The sequence below is a fragment of the Giraffa tippelskirchi genome, chromosome 4 (assembly GCF_054371585.1).
Source record: "Giraffa tippelskirchi isolate mGirTip1 chromosome 4, T2T-mGirTip1v1.2.pri, whole genome shotgun sequence".
Lineage (NCBI taxonomy): Eukaryota > Metazoa > Chordata > Mammalia > Artiodactyla > Giraffidae > Giraffa > Giraffa tippelskirchi.
This window is the reverse complement of record NC_137278.1, coordinates 96,048,617-96,076,333: the sequence shown is the minus strand read 5'-3', so window position 1 is coordinate 96,076,333 and position 27,717 is coordinate 96,048,617.

Here is a 27,717-nt window from a genome sequence, read left to right as displayed (position 1 = left end):
TGATGCCATCCAACCATCTCATCCTCTGTCGTCCCCTTCTCCTCCCGCCCCCAATCCTACCCAGCATTAGGGTCTTTTCCAATGAGTCAACCCCTCGCATGAGGTGGCCAAAGTATTGGAGCTTCAGCTTCAACATCAGACCTTCCAATGAACACCCAGGATTGATCTCTTTTAGGATGGATTGATTGGATCTCCTTGCAGTCCAAGAAACTCTCAAGAGTCTTCTCCAACACCACAGTTCAAAAGCATCAATTCTGCGGCACTCAGCTTTCTTCACCGTCCAACTCTCACATCCATACATGACCACTGGAAAAACCATAGTCTTGACTTGATAATAGTCATAGACTTGATAATCAACAAGGGTGTACTATATAGTACAGGGAACTACACCCAATATCTTATAATAGCCTATAATGAAAAATAATCTGAGAAAGAACAGATAGATGGAACTGAATCATTTTGCTCTACACTTGAAACATTGTAAATCAACCATACTTCAATTAAAAACAAATAAAGGAAAAAACAAACAAAAAACTCCAAACCCCAGACCCCCCTCCCCTGTCTCTTTCACTCAGAGTCCAGCTGCTCCTCTTCCCTCACCTCCCCTCTCTCAGGCCAGGCCGGCCTTCCCTGCCCACCAGGGTGCCCACACTTGCCCTGACAAGTGACTCCAGGGTATCCGCTTTCCAGGGCCTGGCCTGGGCCCATCGACCCTCCAAAAAGTCAGTAAGCTGAAAGAGTGACATTTCTCTCTGTTCTGCTGACTTAAGTGAGGGGTTGTGAGGAGTCACTGGGCGCAGAGGAAGGTTTGCTTTTTAATGACCAGTAGCATCTGTGACATTCCACCCCTCACATAACTGGTCCCCCTGAGTAGATACCCAACTCTACCAGCCCTACAGAACTCCTCAAGAGCTCAGAGAGAAGAGACAAGTTGTCCACAGCCGAGTGGTCAGACACTGAGTGGCAGCCTGCTTCTGCTATTTCCTTTGCTCCTTGACCTTGAGGGATCCTCCAGCCTCTGTGCACTTTGATCCCTTCACCACTACAAGGGGGTCATAGCAGTGAAACAGAAGAGAAGGGGGCAGGGCACAATCTATGAAAGAATGACATAGCCTGAGGACAGGACATAAACCGATTAGGACCAAATACATCCAATGTGGCAGACGAGTCTACTTCCACTAAACCTTGAGCCTCAATACAGCTCATCGTAACATATCAGCAAGCTAAATGACACACCCACAGGCGCCGTGACAGTTCCAAGGCCAACCATAAAGGTCAAAAAGTGGGTGATGGCCCAATTCCTAGAAATGTCCCCTTTCCTCAAAATAGCTGGAATACTTCTCTTCTACTCATTAAGCCTATGAAATTACCCAGCCCTATTAAAAACCAATGACCCCATGCTGTGGGACCACTCTCACCTTCTGAGATGGCCCACTGTCTATAGAGTATGGTGGTTTAGTTGCTAAGTCTGTTCAACTCTTGTGACCCTATGGACTGTAGCCTGCCAGGCTCCTCTATTCATGGGATTCTCCAGGCAAGAATACTGAAGTGGGTTGCCATTTCCTTCTCCAGGGGATCTTCCCGACCCAGGGATCAAACCTGGGTCTCCTGCATTGCAGGTAGACTCTCTACTGACTGAGCTACAAGGGAAGCTGTAGCTTAGAGTATGAAAGTGAAAGTGAGAGCCTAAGTTGCTCGGTCTTATCCGACTCTTTGCAACCCCATGGATAGAATTCTCCAGCCCTGAATACTGGAGAGAGTAGCCTTTCCCTTCTCCAGGGGATCTTCCCAACCCAGGGATCAAATCCAGGTCTCCCACATTGCAAGTGGATTCTTTACCAGCTGAGCCACAAGGGAAGCCCAAGGATACTGGAGTGGGTAGCCTATCCTTTCTCCAGTGGATCTTCCCAACCCAAGAATGGAACTGGGGTCTCCTGCATTGCAGGCGGATTCTTTACCAACTGAGCTATAAGGGAAGCCCTTGTGTCTTTCTAAACTTTTTACCTTTCACTTTGTCTCTCACTGAATTCTTTCTCTAATGAGACTAAGAACCTAAGCTTCATTAAATCCTGAGACCAGATACGTGATCACAGTTAAAAGGCCGTGGGTTTAAGCCCCAGTGAGAAGTGCATGGTTTCAGCAGGACTTAGTTCATCTGGTCATGGAAAGTGCTAGGTCATGAGAAGTCACCAGCCGGCAGGGGTGACTGTGACAGTTACTGTTAGAGTCTGTGGTTCCTGGCACCTCAGAGCACAGCCAGCAGAAGGACTTGCCTGTGTGGAGTTTTGGCTTAGTGATCCTGTATTCCAAATATCTCCACTTTCATTCTTCACCTTCCCAGGAAACCTGTCCATAAGGACTCAGAAATTCTGGGGTCCCTGGGACTGCAAAGATGCCTGGAAAGTGGGTGCTTAGGAGTAAGTGTGTCACATTTCAACTGGAACTTGCTAAATTGCTTATATTTGTATTAATTACAGTTTACAAAACACCCTCACAATAATTTTCTCACTTGTTTTCACAACCACCATACAAAGCAGATTTTTCCCTATCTTTAGAGATGAGAAAGCTGAGATTCAAAGAGGTTAGGGGACTTGCCTAATGTCACAAAGCAAAGGGTAGCAAAGAGTCAAAACCAGGAGTTCCAGTGGAAGCCCTGTCCACAAAGCCAAGGTCTTCCTCAGCTGAGTGCTCCCACGTGGCCAGCACGGGCTGACAGCTGGTGGGCAGAATGAAGGTCTGGCCTGCCCCAGCAGAGCTTCCAGTCTACATAGGGACAAGTGAAGTTCTACAGTCCCTGGTCCATGGGGTGGCCAAATTTCTAGGACATTGTACAAGGAATTCTTTTTATTTTCTTAAAGGATATATTGTGATGATGAGCTGTGCCTCTGGAGAGAATGCATGTGGATGCAGTGAGGAAAGCTTTGTGGCTGGTTCTCAGCTTGGGGAGGGAGGTGGCCCATTGGAGGGGACCTTTGGTCCAAGGCAAAGTCAGGGGACACCTGTCAATGGACAAAGCTGTCCAGGCTCACCTAGACATGACTCAGTTTTTTAACTCATCAAAAGGGGATCATCAGAGTACCTGCCTCATAGGGTTATTCCACAAATAAAATGAGACAATCTATGTATGATATTTCAGGGCTTCCCTGGTAGCTCAAACAGTAAAGAATCTGCTTGCAAAGCAGGAAACTCGGGTTTGATTCCTGGAGAAGGGAATGGCAACCCACTCCAGTATGCTTGCTTGGGGAAACCCATGGACAGAGGATCTTGGCGGGCTACAGTCCATGAGGTCACAAAAGAGTCGGACACAACTGAGCAACTAACACTTTAACTCACTTTCATGTAAGATATTTAGCATGTGTCCAAAATTATCAATATTATCTACTCAAGCAAGCTCTGTTCCACTTTGACTATCATTAGTATTAAGCAAATTCAACATTAGCTGATACCACATGCTTTGTACAATGATTGGGTCATATCGGATTAACCGTAATTAACCACTCCAAGTTGGATATCCTTTATTCCTCATAGATTAGACACAGACTTGAAATCCAGGGAGCACTAAAAACATCACCTCGATGAATGGCAGAAAGAAAAATTACAGTCTGAGAGTTTTTTACAACCTCAGTCACAAAAGAGGTTTTGGAGAGAATGCTCAATCATAAAGACATTTTTTATACCTACTATTTCACTTAAATGTCAGATTAGAGAGTAGACTTTAATTAAAGTTTTTAATAAGTATGCTTGATCTCTATGTCATATGTATGTTTAGGAAGTTTTGTAAAATCTACTAAAATACAGTAAAACAGATTAAGAAGGTGGAATGATATGTCCTTTTTAAAAAAATTTTGAAGAATATATAAGAAATGGCAATTTCCTACTCTTACTATTTTGTTCATTTTCAAAAAACAAGAACTTAAAATAAAAAGATATTCAAGAGAAGATTTTCTCAAATACTGAAGGTAAACTATTTTCACATTGTGATGGCAACTTGGATCACTCATCATTTTTAATAAACTGATTAATGACTAAGAGTGAACAAAATAGGGAAGTGAGTAATCAGGTGGAATTTATGTTATTTAAAAGCTGGAATAAAAGTCTATGGGATGGAAAAAAAAAAAAAAGCCTTTGGGGGCTTGGCCAAGTTCTTCAATCAGGAGGCTGGGCAGAACGGCTGCTCTTAGGAATCAGCGTCCGGGCGCACAGACAGAGCCTATTAAAAATTAACAAAATAGTTTGGATGAGTATTTTAAACGCTGTGAATTAGCAAATGGTAAGTACCTAGCTGAACAGATGACGGGTTTGGATTCTTAATAGCCAATTGTGAAGGAAATGGACCACGACAGGCTTTCAGACACAGAAGTGGCCCGCGACACAAAGACTGAGGCTGGGGTACATCGCAATGTGTGATCAGCGACTTCCCAGGGAGCAAACAGGAAAAGCCCAGTCTAATGTCCTTCTGAGTTGCTGAGAATTTTCTAGCAAACTAAGGGTAAATCTGGAACTGGGGGGTGGAAATGTCGGTCATCTGCATTGCAGTGGGCCTTAGGAATGGGGAGACCCAGTAACAGGCAGAGGCTGACTATTACAGGCATTATGCAATGGTTTAGTAATCTCTGTGTGTGTGTGTGTGTTTTCTGATGTTCTGACACCTTGAGGCCTGGATAAACCTAAAGAGAATGGCCTCTCGAGGGCTGTCAATTTCTGGGTCTTGGAGCTTGCCTCTCATATGCAAACCAGCCCATCTAACCCCCTCCTCTACCAGGATCTTACATTCAGGGTCACTGCTCTCCTGCCGTAATCACCTTGGGACCAGATACCAGACAACTACCACAGCCCCAAGTCCCAGAGCCCACTGAAATTATTCAAACTAGCCAACCCTGAATTTGCTTCCTCTGCTTGGCCCATTCCTCCCATACCTGAATAATAATAAAACAGCCACACCAAGTGTTCTTAGCTTCAAAGAAGCCTCAGCAAAATTCATGTACCCAAAAAGGCTGGGCTGAGGAAGTGAGTCTGAGCTTAGAATGCAGGGTCCCTGTGCCTGCATGAGTAACCTGGACTTTATCCTGCAGACATCAGAAAACCTCTACCACCTCCTGAGCCAAGGGCAACTGTCCTGGAGGAAGATGGATCTGCCCTGGGCTGCAGTATGTGTGGTGGAGGCAGGGAGGCCCATGAGGAGGCTGGAGTAGCTGCGTAGGCAAGAGGGCTGGGCCCAGGGCCCTTGGAGAGAGAATGAAAAGTATACTGTAGATCACAAAGGGCAAGATTTGCCAACCAGCAAAATGAGGTGAGCAGGAGAAGAAGAAGAGAATGACCAGAGCTTCCAAATGCCAGCCTCTCCAAAGACAGGGGCAGGGATAGGAGTGAGGTAAAGACGAGAAGTTTGGAAGTAAGGGGGTAATTGGCTTCTTCATTTCCTTTTTCAAACGACGATGCTAGTGACCATCATGTTTTCCTTCATCCCACAAGCATTGACTGGCCTAGTACCTCCCAGGCCCTGTCCTAGGTGCTGAGGAGAAAGCAGGGACCGAACAAACCCAAACCAGCCACCTGCACAGAGCCTATATCCCAGTAGGAAAGATATTTTATAACATACTGCTGGGACTTCCCTGGTGGTCCTGTGGTTAAGAATCCACTTTGCAATGCAATGGACGCGGGTTCAATCCTCAGTGGGGGCACTAAGATTCCCACATGCCATGGAGCAAGTGAACCCGAGTGCTGCAACTGTTGAAGCCCATGCACCACAACTAGAGTCTGTCTGTTGCAACAAAAGATCCCGCATGCTGCAACTAAGACATGACACAGCCAGTGAATTAAATAAATAAATAAATATTTTAAAAAAACACTGCTGCTTCTTTAAGGAGCATCATAAGCCAGAAGCTGCAGGCCAGAGTCAGCTGCATGCCCTTCTCCAGTGACTTGCTGTTCATTTCATCCTTGAAAACATGTTCGCATCTGCCTCATCAACCTCATTCTCGCTGACATGAAGATAGCATCAGGGCTTTTAGCGGACAAGCCAGAGTCAGTTACACTAACTTAGAAATCCATATTTATTTATTTTCCCCTTCAGTGTATCCAATAAGTGCTAATAAAAAGAAATGAAGGAGTCACATGGGTACTCCTTCACACTCCAGACGGGTGTGAGCGAATCTCCCAGCCTGAGGAGGGCAACTCCTCAGTTGTTGCCCATTTCTGTTCCTCCCTGGAGGTGGGAAAGTCCTCTCCATTGGCCAGGTCCTGCTTCCTTCCCAGGGTACAACGATCACCATTGCTTTTGTCTGACTTCTACCTGCAGAATGATTATTTTATATCGGATTCCTTCTCCAGCACCAAGCCTGGGAGCCACAGATCAACAGCAAAACCCACAGATTAGACACAGAGAGAGAGGCACCAGGGGGGCAGAGCCATGCAGTGTCCCCACACACAGCAGGATGAGCGCATTTCCACCTGTTTGTCTCACCTCTGCCCTCTGACACCTCCCCTAGCTGTGGGCAAGAGCTGCTGTCTTTCCTTCGGTCTTAGGCAGCTCAGACTGCATCAAGCAGCAGCTTCAACAACAGACAACTACTCCTCACAGTTCTGGAGACTGGGGCCCAACATAAAGATGCTGGCCAGTTTCTTTCCTGGTGAGGGCTCTCTTCCCGGCTTGCCGACAGCTGCCTTCTCATCATGTCCTCACACGGTAGAGAGGAGGTCATATTTCTCCTGTCTTTCCTTACAAGGGCACCAAGCCCATCACGAAGTCTCCATCCTCACAACCTAATTCCCTACCCCAGGCCCCATCTCCAAATACTATCACATGGGGGTTGGGGTTCCAATGTCTGAATTTGGGGGGAACCCACTTGTTCAATCCATAGTACCTTCCTTGGCCCAAAGGCCATGAATGAGCCCTTCAGGTTCCCTCATCATGGATGAATTTGTGTATTTTTTTTTTAAAGCCAAGCAGAAGGTAAAAGGTTTTACTATTTAATAACACCAATTTTATCATCACTTAGCATAACTTCCTTCTGACAATTTTATCATCACTTACAATAACTTCCATTAGGGTAATAAGGCATTAAGTACATGTTGATTGCAAATAATCTGCTTACATTCACTAATTATATGGAGACTGATTTTTTTCTCCTGTTTAAAATGTAATTTTAAAACATCAATACTTCCTAAAAACAAGACTTATCAAAGTGAGGAGACACTTTGGCCTCAGAGATAGAAAATGAGAGTTTTATATATTTGGCAAGTGCCCGATTACAGGATGAAAATAAGTGAAGGATTCACCTTCAGCAATAATGTAAATGACTCACTCTAGCTGATTTGCTCTCACCTTCTCTCCCTTGGGGTCAAATTAATATGTTTACTCCCGACAAGCCATTTTATACAGTAGAAAATATTGATGCCTGGCTGCCATCTCATGGGGTGGGGAAGGGGGCAATCTAGCACATGGTCTTTATAGAGATTAAGTATAAATTGCCAGGCTCTGAATTTTACGAGACTTCCATGGCTGTGAAGTGCTAGTTTAAGTGAGGTGTAGAGAGGCTCTGGCTACATTATATTTTTATTTAAGGCTGCTATAAAGTTTTGTAAGGCTGTCCATTACAACCCTGGCTTTCAGGTGGCTATCATAACTCAATGGGAATAATGATACTACTATTACTATGACTACTGGCAAATTGCTACTTGAATATTGGCAAGAACATAGATTATAATTATTTGTTCTCAATCTGATAAAATAACTTTTGGTTATTTTCAAGTTTATAAGATCAATAATGCCCAGACCTGGGTTGTCAGAGATGTCCTTTAGGGTTCTTCTGTAATCAGAAATGCTTTCCTTTCATCAACATTTTCTAACCTCTTTTTCAGTAATATATTCAGATCTCTTAGTGGGAATAAAAAATAATTCAGATTTCAGTTAAAAAAATAATGACAATGATAGTTTGCACTGTATAATATTTTTAACTATTTAAAAACAATTTTCTTCTCTCACTCTCTCTTTAGAAGATCCTGAGCATTAGTTGAACACATCTTACGTGTTAAATTTATGGGTTGGGCAGGTATTTCCCCATTTTATAGATAAGGAACCAAGGCTTAGAGAAATCAAGTGACTTGCTCCAGGCCACATGAGTGACTTTCCACAGTGAGAACAGAAGGACTTAGATGTCTTGATCAATAGCCTTTCACCTACAGAATGTGAGATGCCTATGATGGGAAATACACACACACTCTTTTTAATGTGCTTTTTTTTTTTTTTTAGGTGGTATGGATTTTAGTTTATTTTTTTTTAAATAAATTTATTTATTTTAGTTGGGGGCTAATTACTTTACAATATTGTAGTAGTTTTTGCCATACATTGACATGAATCAGCCATGGGTTTACATGTGTTCCTCTTCCTGGACCCCCCTCCCACCTTCCTCCCCATCCCATCCCTCTGGGCCATCCCATTGCCCCAGCCCTGAGCATTTGTCTCATGCATCGAACATGGAATGGTGTTCTGTTTCACATATGATAATGTACATGTTTCAATGCTATTGTCCCAGAACGTCCCACCCTCACCTTTTCCCTCAGAGTCCGTAAGATTGTTCTATGCATCTGTGTCTCTTATTCTGTCTCGCATATAGGGTTATCATTACCATTTTTCAAATTCCATATATATGCATTACTATACTGTATTGGTGTTTTTCTTTCTGGCTTACTTCACTCTGTATAATGGGCTCCAGTTTCATCCATCTCAATAGAACCGATTCAAATGTATCTTTTTTAATGGCTGAGTAATATTCCATTATGTATATGTACCACAGCTTCCTTATCCATTCGTCTGCTGATGGACATCTAGGTTGCTTCCACGTCCTGGCTATTGTAAACAGTGCTGCGATGAACATTGGGGTACACACGTCTCTTTCAGTTCTGGTTCCCTCGGTGTGTATGCCCAGCAGTGGGATTGCTGAGTCATATGGCAGTTCTATTCCCGGTTTTTTGAGGAATCTCCACACTGTTCTCCATAGTGGCTGTACTAGTTTGCATTCCCACCAACAGTGTAAGAGGGTTCCCTTTTCTCCACACCCTCCCCAGCATTTATTGCTTGAAGACTTTTGGATAGCAGCCATTCTGACTGGTGTGAAATGGTACCTCATTGTGGTTTTGATTTGCATTTCTCTAATAATGAGTGATGTTGAGCATCTTTTCATGTGTTTGTTAGCCATCTGTATGTCTTCTTTTATCACAATCTCCTGAGAGGGAGTCGTACATGAGCACATGACTTTTAGTGTTAGACTTGGCCAGTTTGGGCCGATGACAAGGGCATGGCCTATCACATGCGGCCTATTTTGTGCACAGTCACCATCAGATCCATGTGAAGAAGTCAGAGACAGCTAGCTGTCCTGCCCTGGTGCGTACGGCCTGGGGCACATGAGAAGTGGCTGCAGGGACACCAGTGGCATCACTCCTCTGCTGGATGACTCTGCCCCAAGATGTACCTTTCAGACCAGTCACTCTGGTTTCCACCCCTGCCAGCAAAAGCAATTAAAGGTGGGCATAAGTTCTGTCTCCCAGGAGGTTTCCAAAGAGCAAGTAAAAAATTCAGCACAATTGAAATTCTCAAGTCCACTAACAGTTGAACTTATGTCTACCAACTGCAAACTGCTACCCCCAGGATGTACTGATTCCCACTGACACGCTGCTACATGCTTGATATTTGGGGATGGGGGGGATGGTCAAGAAAGTTTAGATCAAAAAGACTCTAGCATTGTACAGTATAGGGAATTATATCCAATAGACTATGATAAACCACAATGGAAAATAATATGAAAAAGAATATCTATGTGTATAACTGAATCACTTTGTGATATAGCAGAAATTAACATACATTATAAATCAATGATACTTCAATAAAATAAACTTAGAACAAACAGACATATAAAACAAACTTATGGTTACCAAAGGGGATAGTGGGGTACAGGGGGAGATAAATTAGGAGTTTGGGATTAACATGTACACACTACTATGTACAAAATAAATAAACAACAAATACCTACCATATAGTGCAGGAAACTATATTATATACCTTATAATAACCTATAATGGAAAAGAATCTGAAAAAGAATATATATATGTGTGTTTGCATATTTATATACATATATATATATCTGAATCACTTTTCTGTATATCTGAAACTAACACAACATTGTAAATTAAATATACTCCAATGTAAAGGGGCTTCCCAGGCAGCTCAGTGGTAAAGAATCCACCTGCCATTGCAGGAGACGCACGTTAGATACCTGGGTCGGGAAGATCCCCTGAAGAAGGGCATGGCAACCCACTCCAATATTCTTGCCTGGGAAATTTCATGGACAGAGGAGCCTTGAAGGCTATAGTCCATCTGGTCGCAAAGAGTTGGACATGCCTGAGTGCACACACATACACACACACACACACACACACAATTTAAACAATGGTTCCAAGAGAAGAAGATCCTAGCCGAAAAAGGTCAAGAAACTCCTAGATACAAGATTCTTTTTCACTTGCTGTCTCTCCCCTCTGTCTACACAGCCCACAATGACACCCAGGGGTCCCAGGACAGCTCCAGAGCCAGAGAAAGCAAGACTTGTTCACATATTGCCAGCGATGCACACTCCCAATCTGAACTGTCAGGTGACTCACAACATAACATCCTCCTCCTTTAAACTGCAACTTGTATTTCTTAAGGTATAGAAAGGAACCGCTTGGCTTCCTTATGTGTAAAATCATCACAGTGAGTATTTTTTCTTTGCCACAGGTTGTCTTCTCAAGTTTAACGGTTGTGGTAACACATTTGCCATCACCCCATCATTGTGTTTACAGAACATCTTTTGCAAGGGTTCAAAGGAATAGATGTAGGCCCTGCAGGCCCAACGTTGACAATCTTTATATTTACAAGAACGTAGGTCTAATTATTCCAAATTCTGCTACAGTTAGGCCCAAATGTTCAATTTTCCACGTGTTCCTCTTAATTAAAAATGAAATGAAAAAGAAACCATCAAAATTATATAAATAAAAGCAGATGGAATGCAGTATGGGAAGCTCTTCTATGATAACAGTCCCTTTAATAAAATCCATTGGTTAATTTGGTTGATAAAAGCAGTGTTAAAATTAAATAAGAATGAACATACACTGGGTAAATATTTGTGGTTTCCAGCCTGTGCTACCATGATAAAGGTAATTTAGCTTAAAAGCAGTCATCATCTTTCTTCATAACTGATAAAGCATTACTAATTGTGTGTATTAATATGATACAACATGGAATTGAATAGAGATTTTATCTTAATAACATCTCCACTAAATTAAAGACGGCATTGGATGACAGCGAAGATAAGTCTGTTTATCTCCTAGCAGGACATAAAAAAAATCTGTGAAGAGATGGCCAAGTGAGTATGTTCTCTATACTATTTTAGCTACTAGTTGTATTATATTTATCATCACTATTGTAAACAACGCTTTCTGGAGGGATAATCTAGATAATGTTTCTCCATAAAACATTATGGAGAAAAGTAATACTTTAATTATGATATACAAGATACCAGTCTTTTCCTTTCCATGTCCGATAGGATATTTCTATAAACAAGATGCTGGGTGGAAAATGATTCGACTTGGCTGCAAGGAAATAAGCATCCTTCACAGCTATTTCATCGCCCCGAGCCTCTACAAGCAGGAGATGGGCAGACAGGGATTGCCACCGAGAGAACTCCCTGCTTTGTGGGAGTGAACGATAGTGATTTAACTGCAAGAATGCTCATGCCATGGCTCCCATTCATCCCTTCCTCCAGACCCTGAGCTGTCTGTCAGTGTGTGGCTGGGGTGTGCACGACCTGTGGAGGCTCTCAGCTGTGTCCCTGCCAGACCAGAGGCGCAGGACTCCCTTGGGGGCACTGTTCAGCCAGAGGCCCGAGGCCTGAGAAACCCAGCTCCTTTCTCCACCTGGGCCTGGGGACCTCACCTGATGATGCATCACTGCCACAGCCCTGGCTGCCCTGAAGGACCCAGAGAGGTTTTGAATGTCAGTTGTTTAGTCTGTGAATGTGTTTGTCTTTACAAGCACATGATGCAAACTGCTGTGAATTTACCATGAGCGCAAGACCCCCTGCCCCTCCCAGCCACGCAGCTCTGTGTGGCCTAGTGCCCCTGCCCCTCTGGGGGCAGACAGCCCAGCCGCCCACACATGTGCAGACCTATCTCTTCACTGCCGACTTTCAGCACATGCGTCACACAGTCGTGTCTGATACAACACAGCACGAGTGTAAACAACCAGAGTTGTTATCAAGTACTGGCTGAGAACGAAAGCAGTTCAAGAATAGATACAAACCTCCCCCCATACACGTTGTTCATAAAATCAGCCTGCAGGAGCGGATGCCAACCCTATTTTTATACTGACCTGATGGAATTCTTAATACGCAGCACAAAAGAAAATTAGAATTTAACATGAAGCAGGAGATGTAATAAATAGTGAACAGCACTAACAGCTTAGCATCATAAGGAAACAGATGGAAAACTTCTCTCCCAAGATCACTGCTTCCAAAATTAGAGAAAGGGCTTCTGGATATGTTCAGGGTGGATAGTTCAAGCTTGAATTTCAATGAGGTGGGAATACTTTTTAGTAGAGATGCAAGACTTTCTTGTCTCCCCAGAAAGGATGGCATTCATCTGCTTTACCCAGGACTCAAAGGCAAAACCTCAGGCTCTTCCAGAATGTTGGATTCAATTAAACCAGGGAAGATGCTGCTGGGGCTTTGTTGCCTACAGAAGTGTTACGATGCCATCGTCTGTCCAGGAAAAGAAAGGACCACCCATCCACATGCTGAAAGTTCTCAGAATACCAGAGCATCAGGAATACAGGAATCCTTTCCATGAGGAAAGCATGACCAGCCATAGTTTCTTAACGGGCTAAAAGGCCAGTGACCCTTTCCCAGGGACCCTGAAGGCCTAGTCTTCTGGACCTACAGCTGCAGCAGAGTGGATACAGTGCCAATGAAAGGGTGAGGGTGAAGCTTGACCATGCCACCCGGCTGTCTCTGCTCTGCTCTGAATTACCTGGGAACAGCACGGATGCCTAACTCCCTCTTTACTCCCTTTCCAGGAAAGAAGCTAGAAAGAGGTGTATCACAGATGGACATGCCAAAGCACAGATAATCTTGGGGAGCTCGTATGCCACCAATCCCAACCCCTCTGGCTCTCTGGATTCCCCCCTTCTCCAGCTGCCATCTTCAGGAAGTTACTTGACTGTACCACATTCTCCTGAGAGGCAGATGTGTGCCTGCGACCTTCTGGTCACTGGTCAGGAAACCCCAGGTGGGCTCCAGCCCCTTCTGCCTCAATTCTAGTGATAATGATGTCCTTCTTTAGACTTTGGCTTCACAGCTGATGCAAGTCACCTCTGCTGGTATTGTCATCATCTCACCAACACAGCTTTCATACTAGAATGGCTCTCAGAAGTTGGCGAGAGCAAAATTTGCCTAAACAGATAATCCAAAATACTCTGATTGGGGTTTGGGGCTCTGCCATCCAGAGCAGTCTGGCAGAGAATGGCTTCCCCAGGAGACTGAAGCCTGACGTATCACTAGGTATCCCAAGCCCGGCAAAATTCCAACAGACTCTTGACTGAAATCTTAAATCTAAAAGCCATGAACTGGGGACAGTGCTGATTGTGAGGTGTTCCAGTTTCACCACAGTGGTTCTGATGAACTTTTCAACCCATGACACAAATGAACACAAACGGATGGTCAAGCCAAACCCAAGTTCAAAATGTCAGAAAATAGGAGATAAGGTAACTTTCCTCAATTTCAGGAAAGGATAGGAAATGATGAAGTCAAAAGCATGCTTTTCAAAACCATAGCAGCTTCTCTCTTCAAAACCAAAAAGAACTTCCCTGTCCAGTGGTTAAGACTCTCTGTTTCCAGTGCAGGGGGTAGGGGTTCTATCCCTGGTCTGGGAACTAAGATCCCACATGCTGTGTGGAGCAGCAAAATAAATTTAAAAAGAAAGAGGCCATCGGTCCTGCCCAGTCTCAAGGGGAGAGGATCATACGAGGCGAGAACACTAAGAGGTGGGGTCTATGGGGGACACCCTATGTGTCTTCCTGCCATAGCACACAGTTACCAAAATCAGGAAATTTAACATTGATGCCGTCCTTCTCAGGAGGCCAGAACCTGATGTCAATTTGTCCTGTCACTGATGATATGAACTCTGATCATTTGGTGAAGATAGCGTCTACTAGGTTTCTCATCTGTAGTAAATTTACCAATTTCCCCTTTGTAATTATTAAGTCATAACCTGTTCTTCATCAAATCTTCACCCAATAATTTTAGCAAAATTGATGACCTTTGCCTGATTCAGCTGTTACCAGGATTGCTGCAAATTTGGGGGGCTTTGTCAATTCCATCCTTCCATTTTCCTTTTATTAGTCGGCATTCTGCATCCTCTCTCTCTGCGTGTATGTGGGTGTCTAAGTATGTTTGCATGTGGGTTTGTATGTCAGTGTGGACTCATGGATTCTTATTATTTTAGTGGTTTAAGGTCTATTCCTGTCCCTATTTATTCTGATGTTCAAATTGTCCCAGGCTTGGTCATGCTGGCTCCTATCTTCTGAGTTCTTTTAACATTTCCCCATCATTCTGTGCATGCTTCCTTACTTTCTGGGATAACAGTGATCCAGGTCCACCTTGTACTCTCCTGGCACAGCCCTGGAATCAAGTCATTTTTCTTGGGAGTGGTGGTTCCTTGTATTGGACCATGGCATGTGGAAACCAAGATCAGTGTGCATGACAGGCTTTCAAATAAATATATGGACAGTAAACATGGAGAGGCCACTGCAGTGGGTGGAACAGTGGACACCAGAAGTGCTGTTGGGTTAGAGGCAAGAGCCCCATTGTAGATGGCCTGTCTCTTGCCCTGAAGTGTTTAGAACTATGCCAGACCCTTAATGGGTCCTCTATAACTACCTGGTTGATTGATTTATCCATCCATTGACCATATTTATTGTTCGATAATAGAGCTGAAGTTACTTTTGTTGTTGTCGTTCAGTCACTAAGTTATGTCTGACTTTTCTAACCTCGTGAAATGCAGCATGCCAGGCTTCCCTGTCCTTTATTATCTCCAGGAGTTTGCTCAGGTTCAAGTCCATTAAGTCAACAATGTTATCTAACCGTCTCATTCTCTGTCACCCTCTTCTCCTCCTACATTCATCAGGGTCTTTCCCCATGAGTCAGCTCCTCACATCAGGTGGCCAAAGTATTGGAGCTTCAGCTTCAGCATCAGTCCTTCCAATGAATACTCAGAGTTGATTTCCTTTAGGATGGACTGGTTTGATCTCCTTGCTGTTCAAGGGACTCTCAAGAATCTTCTCCAACACCACAATTTGAAAGTATCTTTTCTTCAGCGCTCAGCCCTCTTTATGGTCCAACTCTCACAATAGTACATGACTACTGGAAAAAACATACCTTTGACTATATGGACTTTTATTGGCAAAGTGATGTTTCTGCTTTTTAATATGCTGTCTAAGTTTGTCATAGCTTTCCTTCCAAGGAGCAAGCGTCTTCTAATTTCATGGCTTTATTAGATGTATTTTCCTGGACTTTTGCAATAGGTAAAATCCAGTGAGTGAGCAGTTTGGAGATCATCTAGGCCACCCCTCCATTCAGTTAACAAGGCCTCTTGGACCTCAGGGGTCTTCCCAGGTGCCTCAGTAGTAAAGAATCCGCCTGCCAAGCAAGAGATGCAGGAGACACAGGAGACTCGGGTTTAATCCCCGGGTCAAGAAGATCCTCTAAGGGAGGGACTGACAACCCACTCCAGTATTCTTGCCTGTAAAATCCTATGGACAGAGGAGCCTGGCGGGCTACAGCCCATAGGGTCACAAAGAGTTAGACATAACTGAGCAACTGAGCACACACACAGGACACACTTGGACCTCACCAAGGGAAATGCCATCTCCAAGTCACACGGGTACATGGCCAGCAGCAGAGCCAGGCCTGGACACCAGTACTCCTGGCTCCAAGCCCTGCATGTCACACACCTCTCATGAGAACCATCTGTAATGAGGCACCAAAAAGAATCCTTTCCTTTGAACAGACAAGGTTTTCTCAAGCCTCTCCCCTTACTGCCCTAGTGTGGCCTGGCCTGGGAGCCATGCCTCCTGCCCAGGCCCACACTGGTGACCACTACCAGGATCAAGGTCATGGGCTTCAGCAACGTATGTTTAGGGGAGTCACACTCCACACCAGGCACTGCAAGTTCTGAGCACACACACTACTGGCTTTCTTGACATCCAAGACTACCTGCAGGGCTCTAACGAGGGTGGTGACTCGGGGAGGGACATTGTCCCCCATCTCTGCTCTGAGGTCTTCAGTGTCTATTGCATGGCAAAAGTAAGCTGTATTACTCCTTATTCATTAAAAAGTACTACATACAGACAATTTTCTAAAACTCTAGATGAAACTGTAGCTGCAGGTTACTCAGATCTTCTTCCAGGCCCAATATCTTGCATATTTCCTCTGTCATCAACACAAACACCTTGCAAGGAAGCTATAATTAGCTCCCATTTTTCTTTGGAAAAACCTGGGGCAGAAGAGGTCAGCTTCATCTAAGGTCATACAAAGCAGATGGAGGTGAGAGGGCTGGGGGCTAGCCCCCTCACCCACAGACTCTATCGCAGGACGTCCCCCTGGACAGAGGCATTCGGAGGGGGTCAGAGGCCAAAAGGCTGCAGTGCATAGCTGGGTAGCCTGTGCTCCCAGAAGGGGGCATCCCCTGGGCCTTTGCCCTACTTGTTTCACCAGCCTGTCTCCCCAAGCCCCAGCCCCGGGCAGGCTCCTCAAGCCAGGCTTCAGGCTGCCCTCTCTCCAGCCGGGGCATCTTCATTGGCTTCTTCCCTCCCTAAAGAACTTAGCTCCAATTCTCAGCTTTTAAATCCCCGAAAATCTTCTGGCAGGGCCAGCCCATAAATGTCCCAGCTTGGCTGGAGACAGCAGTAAGCTACAGTGAGGTTTCCCTCACATGACTTGGAGCTTTGCCTGGACTACTCTCTAAGGGAGGGCGGCGATGTGGAGATGGGCTTTGTCTGGTGCAGAAAGAGTCCCAGGAAACACTCCTGGGATAGGACCTGAGATAGAAATAGAACCTATTGCTCAGGACCCTGCTCGGGGAGCTTTGCCTGAAACACCTTGAACAAGGAATAATTTCCACCATGAGACCAATACTCGAATGAAAAGGTGCTAATGACTCCAGATGGTGCAGGCATCAGGGTTTCCAAGAGCAGCTACGAGTCCAGATCTTTTGGAGTTAGATCTGGATTCCGGTGCCAGTTCTATGGGTTACCAGCTGTGGGACCTTGGGCACATCCCCTTAACCAGAAGAGAGACTAAACATTTTATCCCCTCCCAGGGGCCTGCCTGGCCTAAAGTTAATGAAGCCTAAGATTTATGTGTAGTTGTAGTTTTGTGTCACTTGTTTGGGAGGAGGTGCTCTCAAAGTGTAGTAGGGAAGAACCTCTATTCTTAGTCACTAAAGGGATGCTGCCTATAAACTGAAATTGTACGTAATGGCCCATCTCTGGGAACCCTGCCTCCCAGGTAATGATCATTAAGCTAAAAACATTTCTGTTGAGCTCACAGGAGACACACTGACCAGACTATGTGAATGACTACAGGAAGGAAGAAATGAACATATCCCTTCTGGAGACTGACCTGAACCAGAAAATGGTTAACTTCATTCCCTCCCCCTTTAGTACAAAAGAAGCCTGAATTCTAACCCAGGCAAGATGGCTCTCTGGGACACAAGTCCAGCATCTTCTCGGTCTGCCAGCTCTCTCCGGAATAAAGCCACTATCCCGAGTCCCAACAACTCATCTCTTGATTTACTGGCCTCGCTGTGTGGTGAGCAGGGCAAGCTTAGACTGGGTAACAGGACTGCATACGCTCCAAAGCCTTGACTCCACTTCTGCTGTTACTATGGGCCATTCGTGTCTTTGGAAGGACAATCCTTACTCCCGAAGGTGTAGGAGCTACAGAAGTGAGAGCATTCAGAGCTTGGGGCCCAGGCGCAGCCCCAGGAATCTGTAGCCTGAAAGCATCATTGTCCATGAGGCCTCGGCTCTGACTCCTCCCCTTCTCCCCACCTGCCTGCGCTGTGCTAAGTCACTTCAGCTGTATCCGATTCATTGAGACCTCATGGACTAGAGCCTTCCAGGATCCTCTGTCCATGAGATTCTCCAGGCAAGAGTACTGGATTGGGTTGCCATTTCCTCCTGCAGGGGATCTTCCCAACCCAAGGATCAAACTCGCATCTCTTAAGTCTTCTGCATGAGGCAGGAGGGTCCTTTACCACTAGTCCCACCTGCCTGGGTCTCTTGAAACCATGTACGTAAAAGCACCTGGAACAAAAAAGTGCTATTCAAATGTTCAAGGTGAGCATGTCCTGCCTTTTTCAGACCTTACTCCATGGCACAGAGGATCCCCAACTAGCACACGCTGGCATCACAGGAGGGATCTGGGGAAATACAGATGTCTGGAGTCCACCCCAAGCCAATTAAATCAGAGGCCCTGGGAGCAGAGCTCAGGTATGGGCTCTTGGTTTTGGTCCCTCAGCTGCTGCTGCTGTGTATCCAAGGTTGGGAACCACCATCTCAGAAAGCCTTCCTGTGCCTCCCAGCCCTTGTGTTTCTGGAACACTGATCCTGGAATACTTCTCTTCACCATTCCTTTGTGCTTATCATTCGCTTCCTTGTACTGGCACTTGTCATTTTGTTTCTGCCTCCCAGGGTAGGTGGTGAGTATCTTCACACCCTCCCCATCTTCCCCTTGTCCCCTCACCACACACCCCCTCCCCAGCACTTGACATTTAAATATACCTCCGGTTGTGAGCAGGAGGATGGAGCTGGCTGCCTGTTGTGCACCCAGGGACAGCCAATCTACTGGAAGACAGGAGAACAGCCACCACATGCGTTTCTTTATGTGCTAGGACCTTCCGTGCTAGGACCCCCATAAGATGTTAAGGTGTCCACCGGAGAAGGAACTAATCAGTCCCAGTTCACAGGTGAGAAGGGTAAGGCTCACAAAGATGCAGTGGTTTGCCCGAGGTCACAGGGCTCCCTGTGCTGGAGCTGGTCTGTGGCTCTGAAGCACATGCTCTTCTCTGAGCAGGCTGCCCCAACTATGGTCTCACTGATGCAAGGGTTGATCAGAGAGAAAGTGTTTGGGTCCAAGACTGGGTGCCAGCTCAAACAGAGATCAAAAGGACAGTAAAACCGAGATTCCAATTTCACTGCACATGTTCCTGATATGATTAATACTTTTTTTGTGTGGCCAGGCTGAGAACCAAATGACTAACTCAGCTATAAAATCTGGGTGCTTTCCTGAGTTCCTGCAGAAATAAATTAATAATAAAGTAACCTATAAATATTTAATTGTCGATTAGAGGTTTTTCCTTTTTTGGATGGGAGTCAACATCGTTTGATAATTGCATCTGAAAGTTGCAAATCATCTCTGACCCTCACACTTCTTGGTGAAACCTATGTAAATTATCTCTTCAAAAAAAAACTATTTGGAGTAAAAGACCTGGTGGGAAAGATGAAGAGTGAAACCATTCTAACCTGGAGGTCATTTCACCACGAGGGTGTGAGGACAGGGCTGGAAGCAGGCAGGCAGTGGGTGCATAAGTGAAAGACTTACTCTGTCCAGGCTGCTCCCTGTTCTCCTCCTTTATGCCCAGGGGGAAAAAAAAAGATACAAGTTGTTAGTCACTCAGTCGTGTCTGACTTTGCGACACCATGAACTGTAGCCGGCCAGGCTCCTCTGTCCATGGGATTTCCCAGACAAGAATATTGGAGTGGATAGCCAATCCCTTCTCTAGGGGGTCTTCCCCACCCAGGGATCGAACCCAGGTCTCCTGAATTGGCAGGCAGATTCTTAACCACCTGAGCCACCAGGGAAGCCCTATGCCCAGAAAAGCATCCACCAAATCCCACGCTGATCTCAGACGACTCAGCATTTCCTGCCCTGTTGTGTGGTTACTGGAGTCAGAAGCGCGAGGCCCACCTGCTAAGGCAGTCGTTCCTCCTCAGTAGCTGGAAGTCTGATCCTGGAGCTATTTCTAAATGCAGTCCAGAAAGTCTGGTTCTGTGTGTCCAGCTGGCACCAAGGGAGGGCTCAGGAATCTGTCACTTTAGTGGACATCCCAGACTCATCGAGGCTGTGAGATGCAAGCTTAACATCACAGACTCAGGATGCCTCAAAGGTCATTCAGTTCAACCTTTCTTTTTGTCTTAGCCCCATCCCATCAGGGGTCCCCTGTACTTCTCTCTGGGCTTCCAGGATCAACACCTGTGGAAAGGATGGGAGGGGAGGGAGGCAGGATTGGGCCAGGTGAGAAGCCTGGCTGCAATGCAGACTCAGTGAAGGCCCAGTCAGCTCCACAAGGGGAATTTTGCAGCAGGAAGGGCCATTCAGAGAGGTCCCAAGCCAAGTGAGGGGAAAGATCTGTGCCTTTGTACCTCTGCATGGAGCAGTTATTCCTGAAGAAGGCTGACAGCCAGGGGACATCTCCAGCAGCACTCCAGCATCTGGGGGAGGGAGTGCTGATGGGGACCTGCTTGGTCCCCCAACATTCACCATGGTTCTTTCTACTACTAATTATCTTCCTCCCCCAGGACTTTCACAACTCAGGACTATAACCTCCCACACATACTGGGTGAATACTCAGCTGAGGAACTCTACAGCTTGTGAACATATTCTTTCTCTGAAGGCATACAGACATGCTTTAGCGGTTCTCCCATATAATGGGCAGGCAAGTGGCGCTAGTGGTAAAGAACCTGCCTGCAAAGGCGGGTTGGATCCCTGGGTCAGTAATCCCCTGGAGGAGGGCATGGCAACTCACTTCAATATTCTTGCCTGGAGAATCCCACAGACAGAGGAGCCTGGCAAGCTACAGTTGATGGGGTAGCAAGGAGTCAGATACACCTGAGCAACTTAACATGCGCACATGACCTTCATACAGAGGCAAGGTCAAGATGTGCCAGATGCAGTCCTGTGGGCCCCTCTAAGGACACCGTTGTGGTCATCATTCATTGCAAACATCTCTATACCCCAGATCCTCTGCTTAGAAAATTTCCACGAATTTAACCCTCAAATAAACCCATGAAGCAGGACCTACAAAATCATTGTTCTCATTTTACTGATGAAGGAATTTTGAGATGTTTAGAGCAATTAAATACATTACCTGATATCCCATGCAGTTGGTGGGTGAGCCTGAATGAGAACTCAGGTCCCCTGGCATGCTGCTCACCAGCGTTAAAAATATTCATTTGGAACCAACAGAGAACCACGCACTGCTTCTGGTGTTGGCATTAGTGAAACCTCATCTGGCAGTCAGGATGTCAGTTGCCCCTCTTGGATGCAGAGTCCTTGCTGTGACCGTCCACACAGCCTCAGCCAAAGTCTTGGCTGCTCTCCCTGTGACCTGTGACCTCACGCCCCAGGCTTTCCTAAGCAGAAGAGGCTCTTCAGTTCAGTTCAGTTCAGTCGCTCAGTCGTGTCCGACTCTCTGCGACCCCATGAATTGCAGCACGCCAGGCCTCTCTGTCCATCACCAACTCCCGGAGTCTACCCAAACCCATGTTCATCGAGTCGGTGATGCCATCCAACCATCTCATCCTCTGTCGTCCCCTTCTCCTCCCGCCCTCAATCCTACCCAGCATTAGGGTCTTTTCCAATGAGTCAACTCTTCGCATGAGGTGCCCAAAGTATTGGAGCTTCAGCTTCAACATCAAACCTTCCAATGAACACCCAGGATTGATCTCTTTCAGGATGGATTGATTGGATCTCCTTGCAGTCCAAGGGACTCTCAAGAGTCTTCTCCAACACCACAGTTCAAAAGCATCAATTCTGCGGCGCTCAGCCTTCTTCACCGTCCAACTCTCACATCCATACATGACCACTGGAAAAACCATAGCCTTGACTAGACGGACTTCTGTTGGCAAAGTAATGTCTCTGCTTTTAAACATGCTATCTAGGTTGGCCATAACCTTTCTTCCAAGGAGTAAGCGTCTTCTAATTTCATGGCTGCAGTCACCATCAGCAGTGATTCTGGAGCCCAAAAACGTAAAGTCTGACACTGTTTCCACTGTTTCCCCATCTATTTCCCATGAAGTGATGGGACCAGATGCCATGATCTTAGTTTTCTGAACGTTGAGCTTTAAGCCAACTTTTTCACTCTCCTCCTTCACCTTCATCAAGAGGCTCTTTAGTTCTTCTTCACTTTCTGCCATAAGGGTGGTGTCATCCACATATCTGAGGTTATTGATATTTCTCCCGGCAATCTTGATTCCAGCTTGTGTTTCTTCCAGCCCAGCGTTTCTCATGATGTACTCTGCATATAAGTTAAATAAGCAGGGTGACAATATACAGCCTTGACGTACTCGTTTTCCTATTTGGAACCAGTCTGTTGTTCCATGTCCAGTTCTAACTGTTGCTTCCTGACCTGCATACAGGTTTCTCAAGAGACAGGTCAGATGGTCTGGTATTCCCATCTCTTTCAGAATTTTCCACAGTTTATTGTGATCCACACAGTCAAAGGCTTTGGCATAGTCAATAAAGCAGAAATAGATGTTTTTCTGGAACTCTCTTGCTTTTTCGATGATCCAGCGGATATTGGCTCTTCAGGGAAACCCCTACGTATTACATCAACTAGCCTAAACCTTCCTCATTGATAAAGGGAAACAACATCATGTGGCTAAAATCACTTTATATGATTGCTCTTTTCCACTCCTTGGCAGCCTGACTCTTTTAAGTTGTATGTTTAAAAAACATTCAGATATTTCAATAAAAATGTAACACACATACACACATTCCCTTCTTTCCCGGACAGATTTTTCTCTAACTTGAATGTTTTAATAGAAGCAGGCGGGAAACCCTGAAATCACAGAAAAACTAATTCACAGGCATGGTGGGGGGTGACATCATTCAGCATCCTCATCATCAGAGCCCTACCTAGGGTGGAGGATCCCAGGCTTCACCTTGAGGCTCCAAGGGATCGAGATGCAGTTGCATTGCTGAACAAACACAGTGCTGGGTCATCCCTCAGTAGCATTCCCAAACTCAAAACACACCTATCTAGGCTCCATGGGGGCCTGCTCCTGGCCCCAAGAGGCCCCCTACCAGCCAGAGGGAGAGGATGAAGGTGACCAAGCCCTCCTGACCTGAGAGTGCAGTCCATGTTTGCTCCTTAAGTCCTGGAAGGTCTCTGTTTTATCAAAATGCCCCACCTTGGCTGGGGGCAGGAAGAGACTGTCGGTGCTTCTCTTAACATGTCCCAAGGCTACTGCTTCCCAGGAGCAGGGAGACCTAGGACAGTATGCTCTTTCCTCCTCTCTCTCTCCCATCCTATACCCCTGTGTCTCTCCCCCTGCAACAAATGCAGCCACCTGTCAGCCACCAAACCCATGTGTGACAGAAACACACACAACTCTGATTCTCACAGCTACAAAATCAACCGAGAGCCCTTAGGTAGGCACTGACCTACATAGAGTTTAATATGGAAATATAAGAATGTTTATCTTCAAAAAAAAAAAAATCCCTGACCCACTTTCAGGCCACCAACACAGGTACTCCTGGGTAAGGCAGATTCCTGTTGACTCCTACCCGCACGAATGCTAATATCATTAGCATTTCTCCTAGGGTTTAGAGTAATTCAATCAAAGCCCCCTCCCCTTACCCAGCAAGGGCCAATTCTGAAAAGTGCCTTAATTTATTTGTCAGAATACACAGATGCCGCTTCGAGGGCCTGAATTAAAACAGTGAATTCTCAAACACAGGCTCACGGCCTAGCAATTCTATGCATCCTTCACAGGATGGGGCATTTGGGGGAAGAAACAGAGCTAAAGTATTGGAGTGATGAATTTATGAAAGAGTGCTTGTTGTTTTTCTTCCCTTCACTTTTCAGTTGCTCTAAGAAACTTCTTTAAAATTATTTTTAAATAATTAGTGTGTTGCATTAAACGGTACTAGCTAAGATTTAAATTCTCTGGGGAAAAAAACAGAATTGGCTCCATCCACATTAGCATAGTTGAAAGAACACATAATTTGGAATTCATAGACCTGGGCTGAAATTCTGGCTCTAGCATCTAATAACAGCATGACCTGGGGTGGTCCTTACCTTTATATTCTATTTGTTTCTTTTGGAAATTGGGAACCACATTTACACTTACTTCGTGAGTTATTTACTATAAAGACCAAGTAAGATTATGCATGTGTTTTATCAGCTATAAAACTTTTCCTAGGATAAGGCATCTTTCTTCATTTTACATTCACTAGTAGGAGAGGTAGGGGCTTCCCAGGTAGCGCAGTGGTAAAGAATCTGCCTGCCTGGGGGAGAATGGATACATGTATATGCATGGCTGAGTCCCTTTGCTGTTCACCTGAAACTATCACAACATTGTTAATTGGCCATTCTCCAATACAAAATAAAAAGTTTTTTTTTTTTAAAAAACCACCACCAACAACAAAAAAGAATCTGCCTGCCAATGCAGGGGACACAAGAGATGTGGGTTTTATCTCTGCGTCAGTTAGATCCCCTGGAGGAGGAAATGACAACCCACTCCAGTATTCTTGCCTAGAAAATTCCATAGACAAGGGAGCCTGGTGGGCTACAGTCCATGGGGTCACAAAGAGTTGGACAGTACTGAGAGACTGAGCACTCATGTAGTAGAAGGGGTAAAGTCGACACTGAGAATCAAGGAAAGTTCTTTTCTAAATCATGATTGGCTTCCCAGTTTATCCTCGGGTCCTCAGAGGTCCTCAATCTCTGTGTTTATCCCCACATGTGGCACAAAATTAATTATAATTCATTCATACGAAAGTGTAAACATCTCTTGCAGGAACCAAGACTTTAATCGGCATTGCAAAATTCTCTGAGTGAGGAACTGAGGGTCTATTAGTAATATGGGGATAGGAAGGCATATCGGATTTCCCAAACTCCACTAATAGGGAATCCTGCTTGTCATTGGAAATATTAGTTTTGAGGAAATCACAAGCTGCCTACTTGTGGATACTTAAGAACATCACTGTGAGTGGCAGGGATGTGATCTGAAATGAGTCGTTTTCCACAAGAACCCAGGGTAACTGTTACCAATCTCTTAATTGGCACCACCACACACTTGTCATGAATAATCACCTTCCTGGGACCCCTTGCAGCTGTGGTCCTGACCCAGGCTCCTCACCCTGATATTAACATCCAAAAACCAAGAATATAAGAGGCTCTTCTTTTAGATGCTATTATAGATGGAATTGTTTTCTGATTTTTGTTTTCTGATTGTTCATTGCAAGTATATAGAAATAACTGCTTTTTACATATTGATCTTTTATCTGCAATCTTGGTGAACTTACTCATTAGCTTTCACGGGTCTTTGAGTGGATTCGACAGGGCAGGGGTCCCCAAACTCTGGAATCTAATGCCCGATGATCTGAGGTGGAGCTGATGTAATAATAACAGAAATAAAGAGCACAATAAATGTAAAATGCTTGAATCATACGGAAACCATCTCCCTTCCCCTGTCTGTGGAAAGATTGTCTTCCACAAAACAGTCCATGGTCCCAAAAGGGTCAGGGACCACTGCTAGGCTTCCTATATGGACGATCGTGTCATCTGCAAATAGATATGTTTTATTTCTTCCTTTGCAATCTGATGCCTCTTATTTCTTTCTTTTGCTTAATTGCACTGGTTAGAACCCCCAGGACAATAATGAATAGAAGTGATGAAAATGATAGCCTGGTCTTGTTCCAGTCTTAGGGTGAGAACATTCAGTCTTACTTCTAAGTATGGTGTTCGTTGAGGGTTTCTCATAGTTGCCCTTTACCTGGTTGAGGAATTTTCCTTCTAATTCTGGTTTGCTGAATATTTTTATAACAGATGTTTTGAATTTCGTCAAATGTATTCCTTACCTCCATTGACATGATCATGTGGGTTTTGCCCTTTATTCTATTAATGTGGTGTATTATGTTGATCAACTTTTGGGTGATAAATCAACCTTGCATTCCTAGGATGAGTTCCACTTGGTCATGGTGTATAATCCTTTTTATATGTTCCTGGATCTGATTTGCTAGTATTTTGTTGAGCATATTGACATCTGCATTGATAAGACATATTGGTCTGTAGTTTTCTTTTCTTGTGATGGCTTTGATTTGGGGATTAAGGTTATACAGGCCTCATAGGATGAATTGACAAGTGTTCCCTTTTTTCCTGCTTTTTGAAAGAGTTTGTAATCTTTAAATGTTTCGTAGAATTCACCAGAGAAGCCATTTGAGACTGGACTTTTCTCAGTGCTTTTTATATTATTATTTTAATCTCTTTGCTTGTTACAGGTCTATTTAGATTTTCTTTTTTATTCTCTTAACTAGTTCTTAAAAGAATCAAGTCACCCTAAAGTGAACAGGCTCAGAGATACTACTGAGTTGATGCTTGCAACTGAGTCCTTTTCCTTCATCCAAGCAAGGAGACCGTGGCTACAACATCTAGAAACTTTTCTTGAGCCAATTTAATTTCCTGAAATATTTGGTCCAAAATATGGGCTTGTGAATGAGCAAAAGCATGCTGGAACTAAACCCCCTCATTTTGCAGTCCAACACAAAATGCAGCAGGTGTTCACTGAGATGCCCATAGCTCTTCTCTAAAGCTGGAGAAGGCTGGCTTATATTACATGACTTCTTAGAGGTGGTCAGTTCCCAGGAAACGCATTAAAAAAAAAACACATCCTTTTCTTCTCTTCCTCTTGAATAGCTCAAAGGCCTCTGAAGAGTTATTATCAACAACAATCTCCCCCACTCCAGAGGACCAGAGCCCTTCAGAGTTGCCACCATGGATTCAGTTTCTTGTGATTTCTTTTCCAATTCAGCCTGGCTGCAAGGAAGTGAGTTTCCCAGACTTCATTTCTAGGTGTATCTGAGAGTCACTTTCATTGTTATAATTTTTGTTGTTACCAATGTTTCCTTGTTTCTATCATTACCTAAAAAGGGAATTATGTGCAAAACTAGTACCTGTGGAGAACTTGTAAGACTCAAGAAATTCAACCAAGTTCTCACAGACATTCTTGGACCATAGTTTTTGGCTTCCTTCCTTCATGGAACCCAGAGGCACTTATTTTTCACTTGTTCTCTAAGTTTACTCCTGAGAAGAGAACTTGTCAAACTGCTCCCATTAATTAGACTCCCTTTGTATCTAAGTTACGTAGGTCTCTTCCTTCACGGAGTCTGCAAAAGTAGGATGAGAACCCCACAAAAGCAGTAAGTGGCTATTGGAATTTCCACTCTGAGCCAAGCCACCATCTCCTCTTGTCTGGGTGACTCCAAGACCTCCTGCTGCTCTCCCTGCTTCTTCCTACCCACCATGGTCTACCCTCACCCCAGGGGCAGAGTGCCCTTGTTAAAACATAGTCAGAACATGTCGCTTCTCTGCTAGGATTAGCCCAATAGCTCCCAATCTCATTCAGAAGATGAGCCAGTCTTTACTGTGACCTACGAGGCCCTCCATGATGTGGCTCCCCACCTGTCTCTCTGCTCTCATATCTGTACTCTCCCTGGCTCTCCACCTGCTTCCGTCTTGTGGTCTCCTTAAACATGCCTGTGTATCTTCTCTTCCTTCTACCTGGAACAATCTTCCCCTAGAAAGTCACAGGTCCACCCTTTTACTGTCTCTAGGTATTTACCCAAA